The sequence below is a fragment of the Prionailurus bengalensis genome, chromosome A1 (assembly GCF_016509475.1).
Source record: "Prionailurus bengalensis isolate Pbe53 chromosome A1, Fcat_Pben_1.1_paternal_pri, whole genome shotgun sequence".
Taxonomy (NCBI): domain Eukaryota; kingdom Metazoa; phylum Chordata; class Mammalia; order Carnivora; family Felidae; genus Prionailurus; species Prionailurus bengalensis.
This window is the reverse complement of record NC_057343.1, coordinates 83,041,689-83,066,303: the sequence shown is the minus strand read 5'-3', so window position 1 is coordinate 83,066,303 and position 24,615 is coordinate 83,041,689. Positions and strand designations below refer to the sequence as shown.

General features: G+C 49.1%; 1 protein-coding gene across 2 annotated transcripts in view; it reads left to right on the top strand.

The window, feature by feature from the left end:
- Positions 1–24,615, top strand: part of RASA3 (RAS p21 protein activator 3) — a 121,299-nt gene that overhangs the window by 20,020 nt on the left and 76,664 nt on the right. Inside the window, exon 1 of one of the 2 annotated variants that reach the window (XM_043583681.1) lies at positions 16,868–16,937. The exons of the other annotated variant lie outside the window; for it this stretch is intronic. The gene's annotated coding sequence lies outside the window, so the exon portion shown is untranslated. Of the gene's footprint in view, positions 1–16,867; positions 16,938–24,615 lie in introns of those variants that run through there. 2 annotated transcript variants of the gene reach the window in all.

The window sequence follows — 24,615 nt, the reverse complement described above, 5'->3', positions numbered from 1 at the left end:
GTTTGGGGATGGCGATAAGCTCCCGTGGAGTAGTTGTTGTCGGGGTTGGAGTCCACACCCCTCTGTGGATGGCAGCCCCCGAGGTGATGTTGTGTCCTGATGGACCTGCAGCTCCGTGGCTCCTCTGACCATACCCTTAGTGGGAGTACCCTCAGCAGGTGTACTCTCAGCGGGAGTACCCCCAGCGGGTGTACACCCAGCAGACTTTCAGCAGGTGTACCCTCAGTGGGTCTACTCTCAGTGGGCGTACTCTCAGCGGGTGTACCCTCAGTGGGAGTACCCTCAGCAGGTGTACTCTCAGCGGGAGTACCCTCAGCGGGTGTACACCCAGCAGACTTTCAGCAGGTGTACCCTCAGTGGGTCTACTCTCAGTGGGCGTACTCTCAGCGGGTGTACCCTCAGTGGGTGTATCCTCAGCGGGTCTACTCTCACCGGGTGTACTCTCACCGAGTATACTCTCACCGGGTGTACCCTCAGTGGGTGTACCCTCAGTGTATGTACTCTCAGCAGGTGTGCTTTCAGCAGGCATACTGTCAGGGGGTGTACCCTTGGCGGGTGTACTCTCAGCGGGTGTACTCTGTGCTGGAGCACCGAGAGGCCTGTACAGTGGGGACTGGTCCCTGCTCACACATTAATTGCTGAAACTCTGTTGGGTGTGAAGGCTGAATGGGAGTAAAAGATTCAGAATGAACACCGCTGGGTGCTTGCTCTGCAGGCCTCTCTCAGGCACTGTTATCCCCATGTTACTATGATGGCATTTTGACCCCTCCCCAGCCTGGGAAGGGGTCTTGCAGGGATCTCTCTTCCTCCTTCCCTGAAACAGAACGAAACAAAACAAAACAAAAACTCAGGAAATGTAAACAACATCAACAACAACAATCTGAGGTGACAGTGGGGAGGGCAGTTTGGCTAGGTGCGGGCCATCCCTGTGAACCTCTGTTTTGGGGAAAATCATGCTCGGCTCTATTCCGGGAAGTGCAGTGGTAGTGTGAGCCCTGCAGGACCCTGGTCTCCTCTGACCCTGGGTTGGGATGTGAGTGGAGGGGCCAGGGCAGCCTTCAGTGGGAGGGGAACCTCCTGTGGGTGTGACGGGCCCTGCCCGGCTGTGGTAGGCATCCAGGTCGGGGGTGGCCCGGCCTCTGCTCCGTGGGAAGACTTACACACTTTTCTGGGACGTGAGATGTAGACATTCCCAGAGCAGTTTATGAGGGTGAATTGCAAACCCCGTGGAAGGATAGCACGAAGAGACAGGGCCCAAGATGTCACATCTGTGATTGAAACCCCACAGGGCACCAGGGGCTGTGCTAGTGCTCGGGCTTGTGTGCGATACTTCTCCTTTCCCTGTGATTTAGCTGTTCCAGGCAGTCATTTACTATCTTAACACACAGCTCTTGGCCTCCTCTGTGTCTAATTCAGGTTGTGCAAAACATTTGAGTCTCTCTGCCCTTGTGTATCCACCTGCCCTGACTGGGCCCTTTGCCCTCTGACCTCATCGTGGCCTTTGTCCCGCCCCCCTGCCAGGCCTGACCTCCGCCCTCTTTGCTCCTCTCTGCCTCCTGGTCCCCCTGACCCCGGCTACCCAGGACCTTCCTTCTTCCTCAGTGTTTGGCAGGGTCGGGCCAGCAGTAGGTCTTGGTGGCCCAAAGTACTTTTTGTTTCTTAGACATCATGGTAGAAATTGAGATTGAGGGTTTTCTATGAATTAAACTTATTTTGATTCATGGAAAATTGACAGCTCAGGCCAGCCAAAGGCTCAGATTCTAGGAGCTAAAAATAGGAGTGGGGAGTAGAGGGCAGGTTGGCAGGGGTAGAGGCTCCAGATGGGGCATGTGGGCTGGCACTGGCAGGGACAGCAGAGCCCTGAGCTCCAGGAGGCTGGCAGAGGAAGTGGGACGAGTCCAGGTTTGCCTAGACAGCCCTCTCTCATCAAGCAACCATGCATGTTAAGGGGCGGAGCAGACAGCTTAAGCCTAATTTGTGATGAAGTAAAGAATCAATGTGAAATTGCAGTGTTGGTTTTCTATTAGATGAGGCCAGACTTCAAACCAGAAAAAAAAAAAAAAACATTATTCAGGTCAAAGGGCAGGGTGCCTGCTTTGTATGTAAGTCGGCGGCTGGGAGCAGTTGTAACGTGGAGACTAACGAAAGTGCTGGACTCACTAACGGAGGAGGTGTTTGCTGCATGTGCTGTGTGGTCGGTTTTTAAAATGTTCAGCAGGATATTCTTAGGTTTCTAATAGACAAAAAAGTATCACAGAGAACGCAGGAGGAGGTCAGAATATGCCCGGGAGCCTAATTTATGATGAAGATGGCATTTTAGTTCACTGAGGAAGGGTTGTGTAGTTTAGTAAGTGGAGTTGGCTTAATTGGCCATCTGTCTTGAAAAAAATGTCATCCTAACACACACCACACAGAGTAAATTTGAATGGATTAATGGTTAGAATGTGAAAAAATAGCACAAGAATACCAGGCATCCCTTGGAGACTATTGTGAATGACCTCTAGAATGTGGGAGAACTTTCTAAGTGACCAGTAAAGGAGGAGCTCAGGAGGACACCATGACAGATTTGACTACATGAGAGCTAAAAATGAGAGTATGGCAAGACACCGCAAATGACAAATGACGTAGTTGAGGGAAGTGTCTGTGACGCCCACTCATGACCTACCTGCTTGTCACCAACCGGCGTGCTCACACTGGACACACTAACCACGAGGGGGCCACGGGATCCGCAGGGCATGTCTGGGACCTGACCCCAGGAGCCCCATGTGCACAGGTGTGTCTGGTTTCAGTGGCATGGCAGCAATGTTCCCCTGGTGCTTGGCTTGCGCCCCCATCCCAGAGGCAGGAACCCAGGCATGGTGGGGGTGCACACACGGGGCCACCAGCGGCAGCGGGAGGTTGTTTCCAGACAGCAGTTGGGTGGACCCATCCCTGTCGGTCTGCCTGTGGAACACTGTGTCATTCCTGAAAAGGATGGAGGTACATCCACAGGTAGTAACGTATTTATTGTACAGCAAAGAGAAAGAGCTTATCGTTTTAGTGAACAAGTTCAGAACTACCTCCTCCCATGTGTGTAACCCTTATGCAGTTGTGAGACCAGAGATAGCCCTGGAGGCTTTCCAACCAAATGGTCAACTCAGCAGCATGGGGGGGCGGAGGGGTTGGAGGGGAGGAAAGATGATTTACTGTGTCCATATATGCTTCTGTAGCATGGTTGCAATGAATCTATATTTCCTTTGTAATTAAAACTGTTCAAAGATAGATAAAGAATACAATTTATTTATAGAACTCTCTGGTTTATTTTGAGAGAGCACTCGAAGAGGGGAGGGGCAGAGAGAGAGAGAGAGAGAGAGAGAGAGAATCCCAAGCAGGCTCCACGCTCAGCATAGAGCCAGACTCAGGGCTCCATCCCATAAACTGTGAGATCATAACCTAAGCCGAAATCAAGAGCCAGACACCCAACTGACTGAGCCACCCAGGCTCCTATCTTTATAAAACTCTTTAAAAAAAAAATTTTTTTTTTAATTTATTTTTGAGAGACACAGAGAGATAGAGTGTGAGCGGGTTAGGGGCAGAGAGAGAGGAGACACAGAATCCAAAGCAGACTCCAGGCTCTTGAGCCGTCAGCATAGAGCCCAATATGGGGCTTGAACTCATGAAATGTGAATCATGACCTGAGCCGAAGTTGGACACTTAACCGACTGAGCCACCCAGGCGCCCCCCCAAAAAAATTTTTAAAAGTAATTTTTTTTTCAATGTTTATTTATTTATTTTTGGGACAGAGAGAGACAGAGCATGAATGGGGGAGGGGCAGAGAGAGAGGGAGACACAGAATCGGAAACAGGCTCCAGGCTCCGAGCCATCAGCCCAGAGCCTGATGCGGGGCTCGAACTCACGGACTGCGAGATCGTGACCTGGCTGAAGTCGGACGCTTAACCGACTGCGCCACCCAGGCGCCCCCCCCAAAAATTTTTAATATTTTAAAATTTTTAGTTATCTGTTTTTAAAATGTTTTTTAATGTTTATTTATTTATGAGACAGAGAGAGACAGAGCATGAACAGGGGAGGGTCAGAGAGAAAGGGAGACACGGAACCTGAAGCAGGCCCCAGGCTCTGAGCTGTCAGCATAGAGCCCGACGTGGAGCTTGAACTCACAGAGCGTGAGATCATGACCTGAGCCCAACTCAGACGTTTAACCAACTGAGCCACCCAGGGGCCCCCCCAAAAAAAATTTTTTTAAGGGGCACCTGGGAGGCTCAGTCAGTTAAGCATCTGGCTTCGGCTCAGGTCATGATCTCACCATTCATGAGTTCGAGCCCCACATCAAGCTCTGTGCTGACAGCTCAGAGCCTGGGGCCTGCTTCGGATTCTGTGTCTCCCTCTCTCTCTGCTCCTCCCCCATTCGTGTTCTGTGTGTCTCTGCCTTGCTCTCAAAAATGAATAAACATTAACAAAAAAATTTTTTTTTTAATTTTTAAATATTTATATTTGAGAAAGAGAGTAAGAGAGGGAGAGAATGAGTGGGGGAGAGGCAGAGAGAGAGCGAGACACAGAATCTGAAGCAGGCTCCAGGCTCTGAGCTGTCTGCACAGAGCCCGGCATGGGGCTCGAATGCACGAACTGTGAGATCATGACGTGAGCTGAAGTCGGACACCCAACTTACTTAGCAGCCCAAGGCGCCTCTAAAACTCTTAATTTTATTTATTTATTTTTTATTTTTTTTTCAACGTTTATTTATTTTTGGGACAGAGAGAGACAGAGCATGAACGGGGGAGGGGCAGAGAGAGAGGGAGACACAGAATCGGAAACAGGCTCCAAGCTCTGAGCCATCAGCCCAGAGCCCGACGCGGGGCTCGAACTCACGGACCGCGAGATCGTGACCTGGCTGAAGTCGGACGCTTAACTGACTGCGCCACCCAGGTGCCCCTAAAACTCTTAATTTTAAACACAGAGCTTTCTAAAAGGGATGATGCATATTATTAGTTACTATGGATTATGTGCCTACTGTATTCCCATAAATGGGATAGATGATTTTGTAGCATGTGTTACAATTTGGACCCACCTGGCTCAGGAGTTAAACAGAAAATAACTAAGTGATTAACTCAGCAGGTAGGTCTGAGCCTTGTGGGCACATACACGTTTATTAGATGTTAACTACACACATATATACATCTATATTACATATATCTTTTGAGAATTTTACTCCAAACATTTCTACGTGTTTCTGGAAGTTCTTTGTAAAAACCACTTTGGTTGCTGTGCGGCCTTCTCCTAGACTCGATTTCCTTGTCCTCCCCTCCCTCACCCGGCCACTCTGTTGCTCGGGGCACCGGTTAGCTTCCTGCCTATGTCCTCAGGGGTCCGACCCACTGTCTGAAGCCTCGCGTCCTGGCCTAGCACTGGTGGAAGGCATTTTATCTGTTGTAGTCTCCATTGTTGAATGTTTAATTGTTTCCTTGTTTTTTTGCCAACACAAATATTGCTATAATAAACATTGATCATTTACGAATCTTCGTTTTATGTATTATAATTGACCCTCAAACAACGTATCTTTGAACTGTGTGGGTCCACTTACACGTGGATTTTTTCCAATAAATACAGTGCAGTACTATAAATGTATTTTCTCTCCCTTATGATCTCATTTTTTCTCTTCCCTTATGATTGTCTTAATAACATTTTCTTTTCTCTGGCCTACTTCTTTATAAGAACACAATGTGTAACACATGTACCTAAAAACCATGTGTTAATCAACTGTCTGTGTTGTTGGTAAGGCTCCTGGTCAACAGTAGGCTATTAGTAGTTGTTTTTTTATTTAATTGAAGTATAATTAGCACACAATGCTGTGTTAGTGTCAGGTGTGCACCATAGTGACTCAGTAGTCCTACACATTGCTCAGGGCTCATCACCATAAGTGTGGTCACCATCTGCCACCATACAGGGTTGTTACAGTTCTCTGTGCTGTACTTTTCATCTCCCTGACTTACTTATTTGATAACTGGCAGTTTATATAACCCCTCACCCCCTTCGTCTGTTTCACCCACCCACCCCCACCCCTACCTGCTCTGGCAACCGCTGATTTGTTCTCTGTATTTGTGAGTCTGGTGTTTGTTTGTTTGCTTTTAAGATTCCATATATAAGTGAAATTGTATGCCACTTGTCTTTCTCTGACTTATTTCACTTAGCATTGCACCTCCAGCTCTATCCATGTTGTCACAAATGGGAAGATTTCTTTCATTTTTATGGTTGAGTAATATATATGTATAACAGTAATGTAAATAGCATAATATAATAATGTTAATATAATATATATTATATGAATAACATAACATAATATGAATAAAGCCATAATAAACATAAGGGTGCATATATCTTTTCAAATTAGCGCTTTCATTTTCTTTGGGTAAATACCCAGTCGTGGAATTACTGGATCATATGGTTAATTCTATATTTAATTTTTTGAGGAGCCTCCACACCGTTTTCCACAGTGGCTGCACCATTTTGTACTCCCACCAACAGTACATGAGGGTCCCTTTTCTCCACATCCTCCCCAACACTTGTTGTTTCTTGTGTTTTTGAGTTTAGCCCTTCTGACAGGTGTGAGGTGGTATCTCATTGTGGTTTTGATTTGCATTTCCCCGATGATGATGATGTTGAGCATCTTTTCATGTGTCTGTTGGCCATCTGTGTGCCTTCTTTGGAAAAATGCCCATTCAGGGGCTCCTGGGTGGCTTAGTCAGTTGAACGTCGGACTCTCGATTTTGGCTCAGGTCATGATCTCAGGGTCACGGGATGGAGCCCCATGTCGGGCTTCATGCTGAGTGCCAAGTCTGCGTGAGATTCTTTCTCTCCCTCTCCTTCTGCCCCTCTCCTGCTTGCATGAAGGGTTTCTCAAAAGAAAATAAAGATAAATTAAAAAAAAAAAGAAAATTGTCTGTTGAGGTCCTCTTCCTATTTTTAATCAGATTATTATTTTCTGGTGTTGCGTTGTACAAGTTCTTTATATATTTTGGATATCAATCCTTTTTAGATTATGTCCTTTGCAAATATCTTCTCTCATTTAGTAGGTTGCCTTTTGATTTTGTTGGTGGTTTCCTTTGCTGTGCATGAGATTTTTATTTTGGTGGAGTTATTTTTCTTCTGTTTCTCTTGCCTGAGGAGGCATATCCATAAATATGTTGCTCCGGCCAATGTTCATGAGGTTACTTACTGCCTATGTTTTCCTTTAGGATTTTTATGGTTTCAAGTCTCACATTTAGGTCTTTAATCCATTTTGTTTTTATTTATTATTATTACCTTTTTAATGCTTATTTTTATTTTTCTTTTTTTGAGAGAGAGAGAGAACACGCCAGAGTGTGAGCAGGGGAGGGGCAGAGAGAGAGAGAGAGGGAGACATAGAATCCGAAGCAGCTCCAGGCTCCGAGCTGTCAGCACAAAGTCTGAGCTCACAGTTCCAGCTCACGAACTGTGAGACCATGACCTGAGCCAAAGTCAGATGCTCAACCAACTGAGCCCCCCAGGCGCCCAAGATCTTTAATCTGTTTTGAGTTTGTTTTTGTATGTGGTGGAGGAGGGCGGTCCAGCTTTGTCCTTATGCATGTTGCTGTCCAATTTTCCCAACACCATTAGTTGGAGGGACTGTCTAGTTGAGGGACCCACTATCACTGAGATTGTGATACCTCCAGCTTTGTTCTTCTTTCTCAAGATTGCTTTGACTGCTCAGGGTCTTTGTGGTTCCATACAAATTTTAGGATCATTTGTTCTAATTCTGTGGAAAATGCTGACAGGGATTGCATTAAATCTGTAGGTTGCTTTGGGTAATATGGACATTTTAACAGTATTGGTTCTTCCAACTCACAAGCATGGAATGTCTTTCCATCTTTTTGTGTCGTGTTCAGTTTCTTTCATGAATGTTTCACAGTTTCATAGTTTTCAGAGTGTAGTTCTTTCACTTCCTTGACTAAGTTTATTCCTAGGTATTTCATTATTTTTGGTGCAGTTGTAAATGGGATTGTTGTCTTAATTTCTCTTTCTGCTACTTCATTATTACTGTAAAAGAATGCAGATTTCTGTACATTAATCTTGTATTTTGTGACTTTACTGAATTCATTTATCAGTTGTAATAGATTTTTAGTAGAGTCTTTAGGGTTTTCTATAAATAGTATCATGCCATCTGCAAATACTAAAAGTTTTACTTCTTCCTTACCAATTTAGATGCCTTTTTATTTCTTTTTCTTGTCTGATTGCTATAGCTAGGACTTTTGTTACTATGTTGAATTAAAAGTAGGGAGAGTGGATATCATTGTCTTGCTCCTGATCTTAGGAGAAAAATCTCAGTTTTTCCCCATTGAGGTTGTTTGCTGTGGGTTTTTCATACATGGCCTTTATAACGTTGAGGTGTGTTCCATCTAAACCTACTTTGTCAAGGGTTTTTTTTTTTTTTTTTTTTTTTTATCAGTGGGTGTTGTATTTTGTCAAGTGCTTTTTCTGCATCTATTGAGGTGATCGTCTGGTTTTTATCAATTCTCTTGTTGATGTGATGTATTTCATTGATTTGCAGATGTGGAACCACCCTTGCCTCCCTGGAATAGATCCCACTTGATCGTGGTGGATGGTATTCTTTTTTAATGTATTGTTGGATTTGGTTTGCTAGTATTTTGTTGAGGAGTTTTGCATCCATGTTCATTAGGGATATTGGCCTATAGTTCTCTCTTTATCTGGCTTGTAATGCTGGTCTCCTAGAATGAATTGGGAAGTTTTCCTTTTTCTTCTATTTTTTGGAATAGTTTGAGAAGAGTAGTTAAGTTCTAGGGGAATCAAAAATTATATGTGGATTTGTGACTTCACAGGGGCATCACCTGTAACCACTGCATTCGTTGTTTAAGGGTAAAGTTGTATTTTCCCAGGAGATCTAGATATTGATTTATTCATGGCTTTCAAAAAATATTTTAGAAGATTGAGCAGCTATGGCAACTGTGGAAATCAGCCAGGTGTAAGGGGAGGCAGAAAAGTAGTGTGTGCCTGACAGAAGCTTCCTTGGCCTCTTGTATGGCATAGCAACAATGTGTGGGCACCTCAGTGTCAAGCTGTGGATCCTTGAAAGTGTGGAAAGTGAACTTCTGCTTTGTCAGGCTTGGCCCCTTGATGTGATGGTGGCTTTTCAGGGACGACAAGTGGGAGAGCATCCCTGCCCCCGCCTGGGAGCCTGGGGCTGCTCTGCTTTCAGCTGAGGGGCTCCCGAGCCCCTTTCCGCCACAGCTCCTTGCCCTGGGCACCGTCCCGAAGCCGTGGCTGCTCATCGGTTCCAGGATAAAGAGGTTCAGAGACGCGGTCGAGGTGCCAGCTCACCAGCACCCGCTTCCAAGCTCTGAGAGTCTCAGCTGCTGTGTACATACACCAGGCCCTCGCTTGCTACATAGCCTGCCTCCCTGGCGTGTTGGGACAAGGGTGTGAGGCACAGGGATAGCACATGGTTGGTGGCCCACTGGGGACACGGCCAGGAACCCCTGCGGGCAGAGGTTTCAGACCGTGGGTGGTGGCTGTTCTGCCTTGAGGGAGTGAGGGCCTCTTGGTCTCACCTATGAGCTGGGAAGGCCTGTAGTGTGCCGCCAGCCCTGGGCCACCTGGAGGGCTCTGTCTGGGGCCCTCGGGTTTGGGCAGTGGAGGGCCGGCCAGGGCTGACTGGTGCTGTTGGGCGGGAGAGGGCGCCGGCGCCCCGGCTGCGCTTCTGTGCCAGCTGGGGCCTCGTGGTGTTAGGCTGAAGAGGAAGGTACATCTGTCTCTCCTGGCCAGTCTTGCAGACTGATAAATGAGGAAGGAAAAACCAAAGTTTCAAGTTTTCCATTGCTTCCTATTCTAAACTTGCCATTAGGATGCAAACCCAGGGGCCAGCACAGGCTTTGGTTTGTGGTTCTCTGCGGGGGGCCACACGTTGGAGCCATCCGTCCGTGTGGCCAGTGACCCAAGGAGGGTGGCCACTCCCACTGTGTGGTGCTGGGGGCAGGGCCCTCGGTGTCACCCCTAGTGGGTGATATTGCTGCCGGTTGAAGGTTCAGGTGATGACCACCCAGCAGTACTGGGCTTGGATGGCGGCAATGGCTCTGCCGGCGGGTGGTGGATGACTGCTGGCGACCACGCAGGCCCTTCCTAAGGTTTGGCTGCATCTGGCGGGGGGCCGGGCTGTGGCAGGAGCTCTCTCCGGGGCCCAGGTCTGTGTGACCAGCCTGCAGCCCCCTTTGGAGGACTGTGGTCTCTGCAATAGATACAGGGGCCTCTGGGGTTCTGCAGCACATGTTGGTGCCTTGGGGTCTTTTAGACACTTGCACTTTGATCAGGGGAGAGCTACCCTGATGGGAAGTGCTGCTCAGAGAGCGTCCGCTTGGACCCAAAGTCCAACAGCCAGCGGACAACCAGGCACATGTCTCATGGCATCAGAGAGGTGGTGGGCTGCGTGTCTTTGCCAGACGCCCCCGAGACATTGGTGGCAAGCAGACCCCTCAATCACTCCCTGGGCCGGGCTCACGAGTCTGCAGAGGACGCAGTGCTGCCTTACTCTGGCAGATGAGGACATTGAGGGGCTGGTAGCTGCAGGATCTGACTCTAGCCCCTGCTCTGGGACCGGTTACTCCTTGGGGACCCAGAGCAACACACGCCTTCCGTGTGAAGCAGGTCCACAGCCTGGCCTTTTGCTCTTTGCTTGTCCCACAGCTCCCAGACCCTGAGAGGGTGATCCCCGGTTCCCTCGGGAGAGAGGGCCTGAGTTTCAAGCCCAGAAGGGAGACGTCAGTGCACTGTCAGGCCTCTGAGGGCCATAGACTTCCCAGGTCGCCATGGCACAGGGTGAGGGGCGCTGCCTGTGGGCTTGGTTCCTGCCCCGGCCAGCACCAGGGTCTGCCCAGACCTGTTCCAGTGAGGCTCCTCAGCAGGAAAGCCCCCGTCCCCACCATCTAGCAGGTGGGCCCGGGGCAGACCGCTGTTGAGAAAGTCCTGCAGGAACACCACACCCGTGTTACCGGGCCCTGGAATCACCGCCTGTGTGCCACAGGCCACCTCAGGCTCTGGTGTGTGTCAGAGGGGCATCTGCAGCAAGGAAGGCGGAGGTGGTGTGCTGACCAAAATGCCACCGCGGTGTGGTGAGGAGCCCAGACAGCCCCGTGGGTTTTGAATCCCAGTTCTGCTTTGAGATGGGTGTCAGGCTCAGAAAGCTGTGCCTGTGGCTGGTGAGCTCTGCGAGGTCACTGGTATTGGGGGTGTTGTGACACCTGTGATCAATGCATCACTCCCTCCGGGCAGAGGACCTTTCCACAGTCCTTGGATTTTTCTTTTTAATGTTTATTTTTGAGAGAGAGACAGAGAGACAGAAAGAGCATGAGCAGGGGAGAGAGAGAGAGAGGGAGACTCAGAATCCGAGGCAGGCTCCAGGCTCTGAGGTGTCAGCACAGAGCCTGACGCGGGGCTCGAACTCACCAACTGCGAGATCATGACCTGAGCTGAAGTCGGACTCCCAACCGACTGAGCCACCCAGGCGTCCCTCACAGCCCTTGGATTTTAAAGATAAGGTATCTGGGCTCAAGGGGATGGGCAAGTGGCCGCACAGAAGTCCAGCACTGGGAGGGGGGCTGGGTGACCTGAATGTTGAGATGAAATCAGAGTCTCCAGGTACTTTTTTTCACTATTTCAGCAAAGTTTTGCAAGACATCCTGTGTGCGTCCACGTGGCCTCATTCCTAGTGGCCCATGGTTCCTCCAGGACAGCCGGCCTGTACTCCGGCCAGTGTTTCCTGCCTAATTAGACCAATGGCAGCGTTAAAAATAACTTTGGAGTTTAAACAAATCCAGCTGAGCAGAGATCCCTGGCTTCCGTGCGAGGTGCTGGGGGCAGGGGTTTGAAGGACACTTGCTTCGGCTCCCGGGAGGGAGGGGTCGCCACAGCCTGTGCTGCAGTCTGGGACGTGAAGTCAGGTGGGGACACACAGCCCAAATGTGCTGGGTGGGCCTGGAATCCAGCAGAGGTTCCTGCTTTCTTGCGGTTGGCAGACGGACAGACCTTTTCTTCTCTCCTGTGCATGAATCAGCTAACACAGCAGTCTGTGGCCTTTTGGAAATAATTTTAAAGCTTTTATTACTTCATTTTTAAAATCCCTCTGAAGGTCCTGCCTCCTCAACCCATGGGCCTTCCAGCTGCCTCTCTCCTTGCCAGCCTATCATGAAGAAGTCTGTCTTCCGGAATGTTCCATGGGTGATGCATCTGAGGTCATTTTGGCAGGCCTAGGACTTTTGACCTCTGGGTGGTTCCCGGTTAGCTCCAAGGATGGCTCTTTTGTTCAGCATGTGTTTGCCAAGAGTGAGGATTGGCTCTGGGAAGTGAGTGAGGGGTGACGGAGCCCGTGAGTCCTGGCCTTTGCTCTCAGCAGGGGCAGACTGTGCACAGAACACAGCGATCATGTGGGATGGGAGGGGGCCCCTGCACACCCTGGGAGTGGCACAGGGCAACCCTGCCATGTGGCTCCAGGGATGGGGCGGATGTGGATGCTGGGAGTGTGGGTCAGCATGGCCCGCGGTGGAGGAGACACAGGGACTTGGGCCAGCGCCGCGTTTTGACTCGTGGAGGTGAGTCGTTGAAGGTCATCCTGCACACGCAGATGGGTGTTAGCTGGTGGGGATCTCTGAATGCTCGGTGGGCAGAAGTGCTTTGTTTGGTGGGCAATGGGTGCTTTTGAGGGCAGAGGAGGGAAGGGCAGTGCCCCACGCACGTCAGCCACTTGCTGTCAGTACAGAACGGGCATGTGGGGGAGGTTTGGTGAAACAGTGGTCCGGCCGGAACAGATGTCCATGGAAGCACAGCTCTTCCTAGAGAGGGTGCTGAGGCTTCTGGGTCTTTACGGCCACGGAGGAGGGTGGTCTGTTCAGGGAGGGTCTCCTGAGGCAACGAGGAGGCACTCCGGCTAGGGACAGTGTCAGAACAGCTGGGTGTCACTCAAGTGCAGCAAGGTGGGCTTAGGACCGTGACCTGGGAGCCCAGAACCCCCCTGGGGCTGGTAGCACACAGGTTCTGTGCTCACACACCAGCATTGGGCGGCCCTGAAATCTGCCTTCTGACACGGTGCGGCTGCCGCTGCTCTCCTGGGGACGACTTTCTTTTTTCTTTCTTTTTAAATAATTTATTGTCCAGTTTGTTAGCATACAGTGTATACAGTGCGCTCTCGGCTCGGGACTAGATTCCCATGGTTTATCGCTTACATACAACACCCAGTGCTCATCCCAAGTGCCCTTTTCAGTGCCCGTCACCCATTTTCCCCTCTCCCCTGCCCCCCATGAGCAACCCTCAGTTTGTCCTCTGTATTTAAGAGTCTCTTATGGTTTCTTTTCCTCCCTCTCTGTTTGTATCTTATTTTTCCTTCCCTCCCCCTATGGTCTTCTGTTAAGTTTCTCAAATCCCACACATGAGTGAAATCATATGATACCTCTCTTTCTCTGACTTATTTCACTTAGTATAATACCCTCTAGTTCCATACTCCATTGTATATATATACACCACATCTTCTTTATCCATTCATCCGTTGATTGACATTTGGGCTCTTTCCATACTTTGGCTATTATTGATAGCATGGCTATAAACATTGAGGTGCATGTACCCCTTTGAATCAGTACCCCTGTATTCTTTGGATAAATACCTAGTAGTGCAATTGCTGGGTCATAGGGTAGTTCTATTTTTAATTTTTTGAGGAACCTCCACACTGTTTTCCAGAGTGGCTGCACCAGCTTGCATTCCCACCAACAACGCAAAAGAGATCCTCTCTCTTCGCATCCTCGCCAACATCTGTTGTTGCCTGAGTTGTTAGCCATTCTGACAGGTGTAAGGTGGTATCTCATTGTGGTTTTGATTTGTATTTCCCCGATGAGGAGTGATGTTGAGCATTTTTTTCATGTGTCAATTGGCCATCTGGATGTCTTCTTTGGAAAAGTGTCTATTCATGTCTTCTGCCCATTTCTTCGCAGGATTATTTGTTTTTGGGTGTTGAGTTTGAGAAGTTCTTGATAGATTTTGGGTACTAACCCTTTATCTGATATGTCATTTGCAGATATCTTCTCCCATTCCTTTGGTTGCCTTTTAGTTTTGCTGATCGTTTCCTTTGTGGTGCAGAAGATTTTTATCTTGATGAGGTCCCAATTGTTCATTTTTGCTTTTGTTCCCCTTGCCTCCGGGGACGTATTGAGTAAGAATTTGCTGTGGCTGAGGTCAAAGAGGTTTTTGCCTGCTTTCTCCTCGAGGATTTTGATGGCTTCCTGTCTTACATTGAGGTCTTTCATCCATTTTGAGTTTATTTTTGTGTATGGTGTGAGAAAGTGGTCCAGGTTCATTCTTCTGCATGTCGCCGTCCAGTTTTCCCAGCACCACTTGCTGAAGAGACTGTCTTTATTCCATTGGATATTCTTTCCTGCTTTGTCAAAGATTAGTTGGCCATACGTTTGTGGGTCCATTTCTGGGTTCTCTATTCTGTTCCATTGATCTGAGTGTCTGTTCTTGTGCCGGTACCATACTGTCTTGATGATTAGAGCTTTGTAGTATAGCTTGAAGTCTGGGATTGTGATGCCTCCTGCTTTGGTTTTCTTTTTCAAGATCTCTTTGGCCATTCAGGGTCTTTTGTGGTTTCATACAAATTTTAGGGTTGTCTGTTCTAGCTCTATGAAGAATGTTGGTGTTATTTTGATAGGGATTGCACTGAACATGTAGATTGCTTTGGGGAGTATCAACATTTTAACAATACTTGTTCTTCCTATCCAGGAGCATGGAATCTTTTTCCATTTTTTTGTGTCTTCTTTAATTTCTTTCATAAGCTCTCTATGGTTTTCAGTGTATAGATTTTTCACCTCTTTGGTTAGGTTTATTCCTAGCTATTGTATGGTTTTTGGTGCAGTTGTGAATGGGAACGATTCCTTGCTTTCTCTTTCCGTTGCTTCATTATTGGTGTGTAGGAATGCAAGTGATTTCTGTACATTGATTTTATATCCTGTGACTTTGCTGAATTCATGGATCAGTTCTAGCAGGTTTTTGGTGGAGTCTTTCAGGTTTTCCACATATAGCATCATGTCCTCTATGATGGGGACTACTTTCTGAGCCACTGGAGTGTTGCTTTTCTTGATGATTGGCCACCCAGTTTACAGATGGGAAACTGAGGCCTAGGGAGGCAGACTGATGTGCCCAGGTCATGTGGTTTGGGTAGTGTTGTTTCGTGCTGTTTCTCCTGAGTCTCTGGGGTGCAGGTGTAGACTGGTGTGTGTGTGTGAGTGCTTGCACATGAAGCTGTGCCCACACCTTGAAGCACTGTCCTGAGGCCACAGTGGGAAGCCCTTGAACACAGGATGTCAAGCCAAAGAGGCCAGAGGCTGATTGTGCATGATTGCATTTATACGAAAGACCCCAAAGAGGCAGATCTGTGAGCCAACAGTGGGTTGCTGGGGGCGGAGGCCAGGACAGGGTGAAGGCTCTCAGGGCGGCTTCACTTGCAGTTGATGAAAATCCTTTGGAATTAGTGTTGATAGTTGTACAACTCTGTGAATTTACTGAAAAGCACTGAGTTGTACATTTTATTTTCAACGTTTATTTATTTTTGGGACAGAGAGAGACAGAGCATGAATGGGGGAGGGGCAGAGAGAGAGGGAGACACAGAATCAGAAACAGGCTCCAGGCTCTGAGCCATCAGCCCAGAACCTGACGCGGGGCTCGAACTCCCGGACCGCGAGATCGTGACCTGGCTGAAGTCGGACGCTTAACCGACTGCGCCACCCAGGTGCCCCGAGTTGTACATTTTAAAAGGTTGAATTTTATATGTAAATTGTGTCAATAAAAAATAATTGCAAAATTACAAAAAAGCCTAAATTATTCACCTTTCGAGGACAACAGGACACTAATTCGTTACTTGAAAATCTGGTAAATAAGTGGAATAATCAAGCATTTATCCCAGCTTTCTGTGTGAGCTTCACGAAAGAGTTTTCAAATGGTAGATGAGGGGCAAGCTTCTCTGTATAAAATTACTTCAGTTTATAAATTAAAACGAAAGGTGAGGGGCGCCTGGGTGGCTCAGTTGGTTGGGCGTCTGACTGCAGCTCAGGTCATGATCTCATGGTCTGTGAGTTCTAGCCCCGCATGGGGCTCTGTGCTGACAGCTCAGAGCCTGGAGCCTGCTTTGGATTCTGTGTCCCCCTCTCTCTCTGCCTCTCCCCTGTTCGTGCTCTCTCTCTCTCAAAAATAAATAAACATTAAAAAAATTTTTTTTAAAGGTGAAATTCGAATCCAGTCTGCAACCTCTAGTGCTTTAACAGGTCTGGCTCCATTTTTATGAGGTTCAGAACAGGCAAAACTAACAGATGTTATAAAATTTTGAAGAGTGCTAAGCCCTCCTGGGAGGGGTATTGACCTGGGAGGACTGGAAGAACATTCTAGAGTGCTGGGACCATTCCACATCTTGGTCTGGCTACTGATTACATACTGTGCACATATGTGAAATTCGCTGAGTTGTGTTTACCAAGTGTATGTTCACTCCCAACAAAAATGTATGAATAAAAATGAAATTAGGGGTGCCTGGGTGGCTTGGTCGGTTGAACGTCCAACTTCAGCTCAGGTCATGATCTCGAGGTTTGTGAGTTCAAGCCCCGCATTGGGCTCTGTGCTGACAGCTCAGAGCCTGGAACCTGCTTCGGATTCTGTGTCTCCCTCTCTCTCTGCCCCTCCCCCACTCACACTCTGTCTCTGTCTCTCTCTCTCCCTGAAGAATAAATAAACATTAAAAAATTTTTTTTAAATTAAATTAAATTAAATGTAAAATTTAAAAGAATTTATTTATACCCTTTCTTGCTCCAGAAAAGGATGTTGGGTGGAATGTGGCCCCTGTGTCATAACCACAGTCACACAGAACAGCCACGGCCTCGGTCAAAACACTGGTAGACATCTTTACTTTTCTTTTTTAAATTGTGATAAAATGTGCATAACATAAAATTCACCATTTTGGGACACTGGGTGGCTCAGTTGGTTGAGCTTCTGACTGGACTCTTGGTTTCTGCTCAGGTCACATCCCAGGGTTGAGAGATCAAGCCCTGTGTTGGGCTCCCTCTGCTTCCCTCCCCTGCTTGTGCACACACAGGCTCTCTCTCTTTCAAAAAAAAAAAAAATCACCATCTATCCCTTTTTAAGTATAGACTTCAGTGGGATTTACTGCATTCTCTTGTCGTGCAACCACCACTCACCTTTAGTTTCAGACTTTTTAATCACCCACAGGAGCAGTGTGTATTCCTCCAGCAAGCCCGTCCCACCTGCCCCTGCACAGCCTATGATGTCCGCTGGTCTCTGGATGGCAGGTGCACACGTCTGGGTTGTCCCCACCTTTGGGCTACTGTGAACAGCGCTGCCGTGGACATTCACCTGCACCTTTCTGTTCTCAGTTCTTGTGAGCGTTTGGCTGCCTGCTTCCCACAGGGCTGCGCTGCTCACGCTCCCAGTGGCCGTGGAGGAGTGCCACACTTTCTCACCGACGCCTGGTGTTTTCCTGTGTTACAGACATCCCAGCTGCCCTCATGGTGGAGGGTCTCTCCCTGCTGGTCTGCCTTGTGTTTCCCTGGACACACGATGCTGAGCGTCCTTTCCTGTCCGTGTGCCAGTTTGGATATCTTGGGGAAAATGTCCTTCAGGTTGTTTGCCTGTTTTTAAATTGGGTCATTTGTAGCTGTTGAGTTGTAGGAACTCTTTATATATTTTGGATACCAGAATGCTTACCAGATCTGTGGCCTGCAGGTTCTGTTTTGTGGTAACTGTCTCCCACACTCTGCGTTGCTGCAGACCTCTGCTCATCGCCTGTTTCTTTCTGTCCAGCTCGGAGGAGCAGAGCCAGCCAGCCTTGGTGGTCGTGGCGCCTTGCTCGGGGGGTTCTTCCAGCCCCCCGCCCCTGCCTGGGGGTTGCCACCGTCTGTCTTCTCTGTGCCTCTCTTCTGGCCGCTGAGAGGAAGGAAAAGAGGAAGGGATTTTATGGGTTTGTTGGGGGGAGCAGTCCCTCTGCCGTCTGCACGCGGATGTTAGCACCGCTAGGGTTTCCACAGTGCCTCCTTCCTTATGGAGCCACACGTGGCACACACATGCATCTCACAGGTATTGCACAGGACTGTTGCAGTGACACTTACTAACACGGATGTTACCTTTGTGTGAAGTCCTGTGAGCACACGGCCCTGTGCTCAGCTGTCGTAATTGCCTTCACTACTTGCAGACCCCCCAGCAGAGTCGGAGACCACCCTGACTGCAGCATTCGAAGTGCCTGAGACATGGCCAACCGAAGAGATAATAAGTTACTTATGAAAAGGGCAAGCTTTCATCAGAAAGGCCTCTGAGTCTCTTTACCCCAGAATAACATAAAATCTTGCTCTTGGTGCAGACCCTGGGTCTGGAGGACCCAGGCGGTTTCCCTTTGGGTCAGACATGAATGAACAAAGGAACATCATCTGTTTAAAAGTCTTTCCAGAACTTTGGGTTTTGCATTAGAGGTATGAGTGACAGGCTCTGATTTTATAAGGAAGAAAATGGTTTTTCTAATCTTTTGTTAACATCTAAGAAATTTTCTCTCTCAAGTTCAAGTCAGGATTCTTACAGAGAACGGTGTGGGAAAAAGAAAGAAAAGTACCAAAGTATTCAGGGCAGAAAAGAACAGCCTGAAATCCTATGTTGGTTGTTTCTGGAGAAAACAAACAAACAAACCCTAGGTCTTGCAGAAGGCTGGCTCTCTTTCCAGCATAGGCTGGGAGGGGTCGTCCTTGCCAGGCCAGGGTCTTACTTTATGAATCAAGGAATTGTGATTTGTGAAAGCAGCTACAGGTTTGAATGGAAATTTGGACCATTTAATGTATTTAAAAAGCTCTTAGAAGCAGAATTGTGCCTTAAACAGGGTAAGAGGACTTGGACGCTGAATTCGTACTTTGTCAAGTGATAAAGGCCCTTGGACGGGCCGGGGGGTGTCCTCCTTACGGCCCCGAGCACAGCCTGGAGGAGGCAGGCGCTCAGGCTGAGTGAGAGGGGACGAAGTGAAGGGTGAGCTGGAGGGGCCAGTGGTGTCTGATCACAACACACAGCCACATGGTCGTGATGTACAGGCGTCTTGTGGAGTTAGCATGTTTGGAGTCAACTTACCGAGAGAGTAGGTGAGACAGTGTGAGGTACAGAGCAGCGTGAAGTGTTGAGTACTTGACGTAGTAAAATGATTGGGAGGCAGGAGTGGGGGATGTGCATGACCCTAAATTCTTCATCTTTCATGGCAGGGAGTCAACAGTTGATTTTAAATTGATAAACCGAGAAATATCAGTGATGCTGTTATTTAAATTGGTGATGTTTGCTCCAGGGCCAAGAAACAGAAACCAGTGACATTTCTAGAGGGTGGGTCTATGGCTGGGCCTGGGGCTGTGGAAAGACTGTAGCATTTAATCTTGGATTCCCACAGTTGTGTCACGGCTACTTCTGAGCAGCAATGACAAAATACATATAAAGAAACTATTTTAAAGGAAACCTATACACACAGTGTTTCCGCCTCTCTCCTTGGTCCCTGAGGCTGATCCAGAGTTGTAGACCAGCCTTGGGAACCTCATACTTTCTCTAGGAAAGAAGCTGGATCTTTCCTTAAGCTCCGGCGGCCTAGAGGCTTGTGGGTGGATTGGGTTGTGCGTGGTTGTCGTCACACGCCAGCTTCTCAGGCCCAGCCCCCCGTGCTTTCAGTGTCAGTGCTCGGACACAGGCAGTGTAAACCCAGAATCTCTCATGCTGGGATGAAGGCTTGGGGAGCCCAGTCACCTGGGACATGAAACCAGAGTGCAATGGCCCGGCCATTGTGTGGGAAGTGCAGAAATCTGTGCCAAAAATGTTACTGTCTTCATAACCCTGTCACCACAATCGCCTCATTTTACATCATAAAACAAATTGAGGAACAGGCATCTCTCTGATTCCAAGCCAACGTGTAACTGAAAAGACAGACAGTCGTGAGTGTCACTGGACCCTCATCCACTGCCAGCGGGAATGCAGTGTTGCAGCCGCCGTAGGGAACAGTTTGGAGGCCAGAGCCCGGGGATAGCACATGACCCAGCACCTGTACTCCCGGGCGCACCTGTCCACACAGAAGCCTGTACACAGTCACCACAGCAGCAGGGTTCAGAGCAGTCCGAAGCTGGAAACAACCCAAGTGTCCGTCGACTGAAGAACTGGGTATATATGTAATAGTACATCCATACGGGGGAGTATCACTCAGCCTGAGAAAGTACAGGGTCCTGACACAGGCCACAATGTGGCCGAACCCAGAACGTTATGCTTCTGAAAGAAGTCAGACTCCAAAGATCACGTGTTATATGAATATCCAGAACAGGCAAAACCATAGAGATGGAGAGTGAGCTGCCAGGGCCTGGGGGAGGTGGAAGGGGTGAGGCTGTTGATTTCAGGGGCACGAAAATGTTCTCACACTGATTGTGGGGATATTTGCACAATCTAGTGAATATACTAAAAAACATTGAGTTGTACACTTTAAACAGGTGGATTTTTTGGTATTCTGATCCTTTCACAATAAAGCTGTTAAAGGAAAAACCAGAAATCAAAACACACACGTGTACACACACATGCACAGACATGCACACATACAAGCAAGTGTACAACACCTCGACCGGAGGAAACGGTGGGCCTTGGGCGTGGCCCTGTGACACTGGTGTCCACTGCCAGGCATTCGCCAGGTATTCCCCCAGGCGATCTCCCAGGTGATCTCCCAGCCGTTCCCCCAGGTGTTCTCTCAGGTGTTGACCCAGACGTTCTCTCAGGTGACCTCCCAGGTGATTTCCCAGCTGTTCTGCCCTGTTTGATTCACATTCTAGCTCCTCTGTAGGCGGGAGCACCAGGTGAAAACCATTCCCAGGCTGAGGTTTCTGTGGCCCAGGGGCATCCTACAGACTGCATGCTCTTTGCGTGGTTGTGATTATTGGCACCTCCTGTTTACTGTGCCGATGGGCAGGGATAACGTGGGGTGACCTCCCTGCAAGTTGCCCCCAGGAGGGCCTAGGCCCAGCTTGAAGACAGCTCAGATCCTTATCTTCACCAGTGTCTAGGCCCCCCCCCCCACTCTTTCATACGTTTGCATAGTAGCCTCACCTTAGTTCTTATGTTAAAAATACCACCTCAGAATATTTCTGTCATCTGTTTCTGTTGTTTTCTTCACCCTTCTCAGCTGCCTGGACATCCTTACCCCTGCTAGAATGTGTCTGTGATTAGTAGAAACAAAGTGAACAGGAGCAAGAGACTTTGGGGAGGGGAACGGTGCTGGAAGGTGTAGACGACTCAGGAAGTCTTAACAGTTTGATTACTTACAGCGAGGCACAGTTGCTGTTTTAGTAATTATAGTTTCACACTTACTGACATTTCGTCCCTCTTTATTTATTTCTTATGTATGTCCCTACTGTGTTCTCCAGAAGCTTATTCATTGATCTTAGTAACCAGCTAACATTTCATCACGTGAACATTAATTTGGGAAATTGCACTATGCAGATTTGTTCAAATCTGTCGTCTTTCCCTCAGACGAGGAGGTCGCAGGAGGATGTTCTCTGGAGAATTCTGAGGTTCTTTTGGAGGTGTACCCTTGCAGGGGGAGAGGCACTGGGCAAAGTGACACAAGAGAATCACCTACATGGGACGCAAACACATGTTTTGGGAGCTCGGTGAGGGACGGTCCCTTCTGGCCACTGCGTGGAGCCGCTCGCAGGTGTGCGACGCCCCAGACTGGGTCGCGGGGAGGTGACATGTGTCCCCACAGCAGTTTGCAACCTGAGGACATGGGAGCCTCTATGTCTCTAAAACAGTATTTTTTGATAACTTCTGTGACTTTGAAAGTCTGTGATTTGTGCGAATGTGCAGGTCCCCCGGCACACGGGACCGGGTCTGGGGGCTTCGGTTTAAGTCACTGTAGCTGGTGGCACCTCTCTCCCCTTCCCCCTCCCCATCAGGGTCAAGCAGGTGCAGGCGCGCAGCTCAGAGGCACGGGGTCCCTAACTGGACTTCCCCTCCCGGGGCCGGGGGGGCAGCCCGTGTGCTGCCATGGGGCCGGGGCACCCGGAGCTGCGGGGACACACCGTGGGGACACGCCGAGCCCTGGCCTGGACCAGAGCCAGAGCGCGGCCCTCCTGCCGGTGTGGACACCTGTCTGCCTGGAGTGTGCCGCCTGGGAGGGGCGTGAGGTCCTGGGGGGACCACGTCTCCACGTCGCTGCGGGGAGGTGCCAGGGTCACGGGCACGGAGGGCACACTCGGTGTGTCTTCAGCATGCAAAGTGGCTGTGCTCTCGACGGCCTGCTTACTCTTTTCTGATCTTCATGGCTGTTAGATAGAAAATGCAGCACTAGGTGAAAAGGTATTTTGCGAATAGACACAGAGTTTAGTTTCTAAGGAATAAAAGCCCATTCAACACAATATTTTAAAAATGAAGAGGAAACTGGTGGTTTCTTTTTCACTTTTCTTAGTTTTCCAGCTTTTTATTTCAGCATCGAGGTATTGTCCAAGAACACTGTTTTCACCTCTAGCTTCATTGGAAAAGTGTGAGATTAGAACATGCATTTCTCCCCGCTTGGTTAAAGACTAGATTTTAAGTGAGAGAGTGAGGTTAGCTACTGTTTTGTGTCTTTTTGGTGCTGAATAGTTTGAGTTCGGTTCAAAATTGAACATGTAAATAATTCTGAGGATGTGCTGTTGTATACAGAACTAATTGGAAAGTGGAGAAGTGACTGATTTTCTGTCTTGGCGTTGTAGTGTCTTAGGCTTCTGTTTCTCATTCAGGGGCCGTTCTTCAGACTTCTGAGGCCGCCTCCTCCGTTCTCACCCCGTCCTGGCAGCCCTAGCGCCATGTGAAGGGGGCTCCGTGCACCTGTAGCAGTGGTCCTGGCACAGGGGTCTGCCCGGCCATTCGGGAACCATGGTATTAAGTGATGCCAGGGGTGACCCAGAGCGAGGGGTGTGGAGGGGGGAGGCGCTCCCGGCAGGTGGGTGCCAGCCTGCCCTCCGTCCCTGCAGATGCACTATAGGCCTTTGCCCCAGAGTCCCCCTCCTCCCGCAGTCTGCCACAGGTGGCCTTCCAGCTAGAGATTCCATTTTCCAAGGGGACCCCAGATGCCGCTTGCACTGTTGGGGAGGTGGAGGGCTCTGGGGCGGTTGCCCCCTGGCTGACAGGCACTCTGGAGAGTGGGGTGTAGGCAGACTCAGTGAGGGGTCAGGGAGGGCAGACTGCATGAGAAGCCAGGGCCCTTGGGTTTGTATTTTGGCGACATTTCCACCATGGGGTGGCTTTTCTCGAGCGATGGATTCTGACAACCACATGCACAAAAAGACCTGAACAGGTCTGGGCTGTCCCCCAAATGTGTGGCACGGTGGTTCCAAATGCACAAGGCCAGCAGGTGCCCCCTGAGAGGGGCCACCCCACCAGACCTGCTGCAACCGTTTCAGCAAGGGGAAGTGGCTATGGGCATGGCCAGATCCTCAGAGTTTTCTAAAGGATTTAAAATAAATGTGAAATCACTCCATTTTTAAATGACATCCACTAACTCAGCATTTAGAGAGCAGACTGTGTCTTAGCGCCGTGTTCGGTAAGGGCCCCAGGCTGAGACCTGAGGGGAGCACCCAATACAGGGTGTCTCCCCAGCCTCTGTGGAGCCACGGCCTGCCTGAGGACACGACACCTGATTTATGTGTTTTTATGGCAGTGTGGCCGGCAGGGGGACAGCGTCTTCTACTCACAGGCTCAGAATGCTACCTTCCTGACAAATGGAAATCAAGGTCGGGGCAACAGCCCCTTTTCTAGGGGGTAAATGTAAGGTGACCATGAGGCGAAGGACCAGCAGGGCCACCCCGGTCCAGGGTCCTGTGTGGGGCCCTGGTGAGAGCACAGCCCTTGTCTAATATGGCTTCGGCAAGAGCAGGCAGGCCTCCTGCACACTCACTCGGGGGCTTTAAGCTTCTTTGTTCCAGTCTCTTGGTCTGTTAAGGAATGTTAAAAAAAGCAGTTGGATCCTGAAATTGTAAAGCAAGCTGGCACAGTTCATCATGACAGACCTGCTCTGTTCTCTCTTGCTGCTATGATGACCTCTTAGGAGGGGACTGGTCAGGTCACAACCAGCTGTGGCTCTGGCTGGTTCAGCCTTCAAAGGTCCCCACAGACCGGGCTGTGCCATCATCTGGCTCACCGTGGGTGTCTGTCTATCACGTTTTATTTCTCCTCTCCAATCTGGGATAACGGATGCACAATAGGAACCGAATCACACCACGGCATGTGCAAAGTATCTCTTGTAGCCACCCCGTGCCGCCCACAGGACACATGTCCCGAGCCCCTCAGGGCTGTGACACACAGATAAGATGATGGCTGGATGGGGTCAGACCCTGTCACTGGAGTAATCGCATGATTAAGGTCATCAGCAGTGTGCCGGAGGGGGAGGAAAAGGAAAGCCACTTGATTTCCAGTGTATGAGATCAGGACCTGAGGACATAGTGTGCGCCCCGGTTAGCAGTATAGGAGCTCAGAAAATGAGTAAATTGCATTTGTCCTGGGTAGTCCTCTATGAGCTTCTAACGTGAG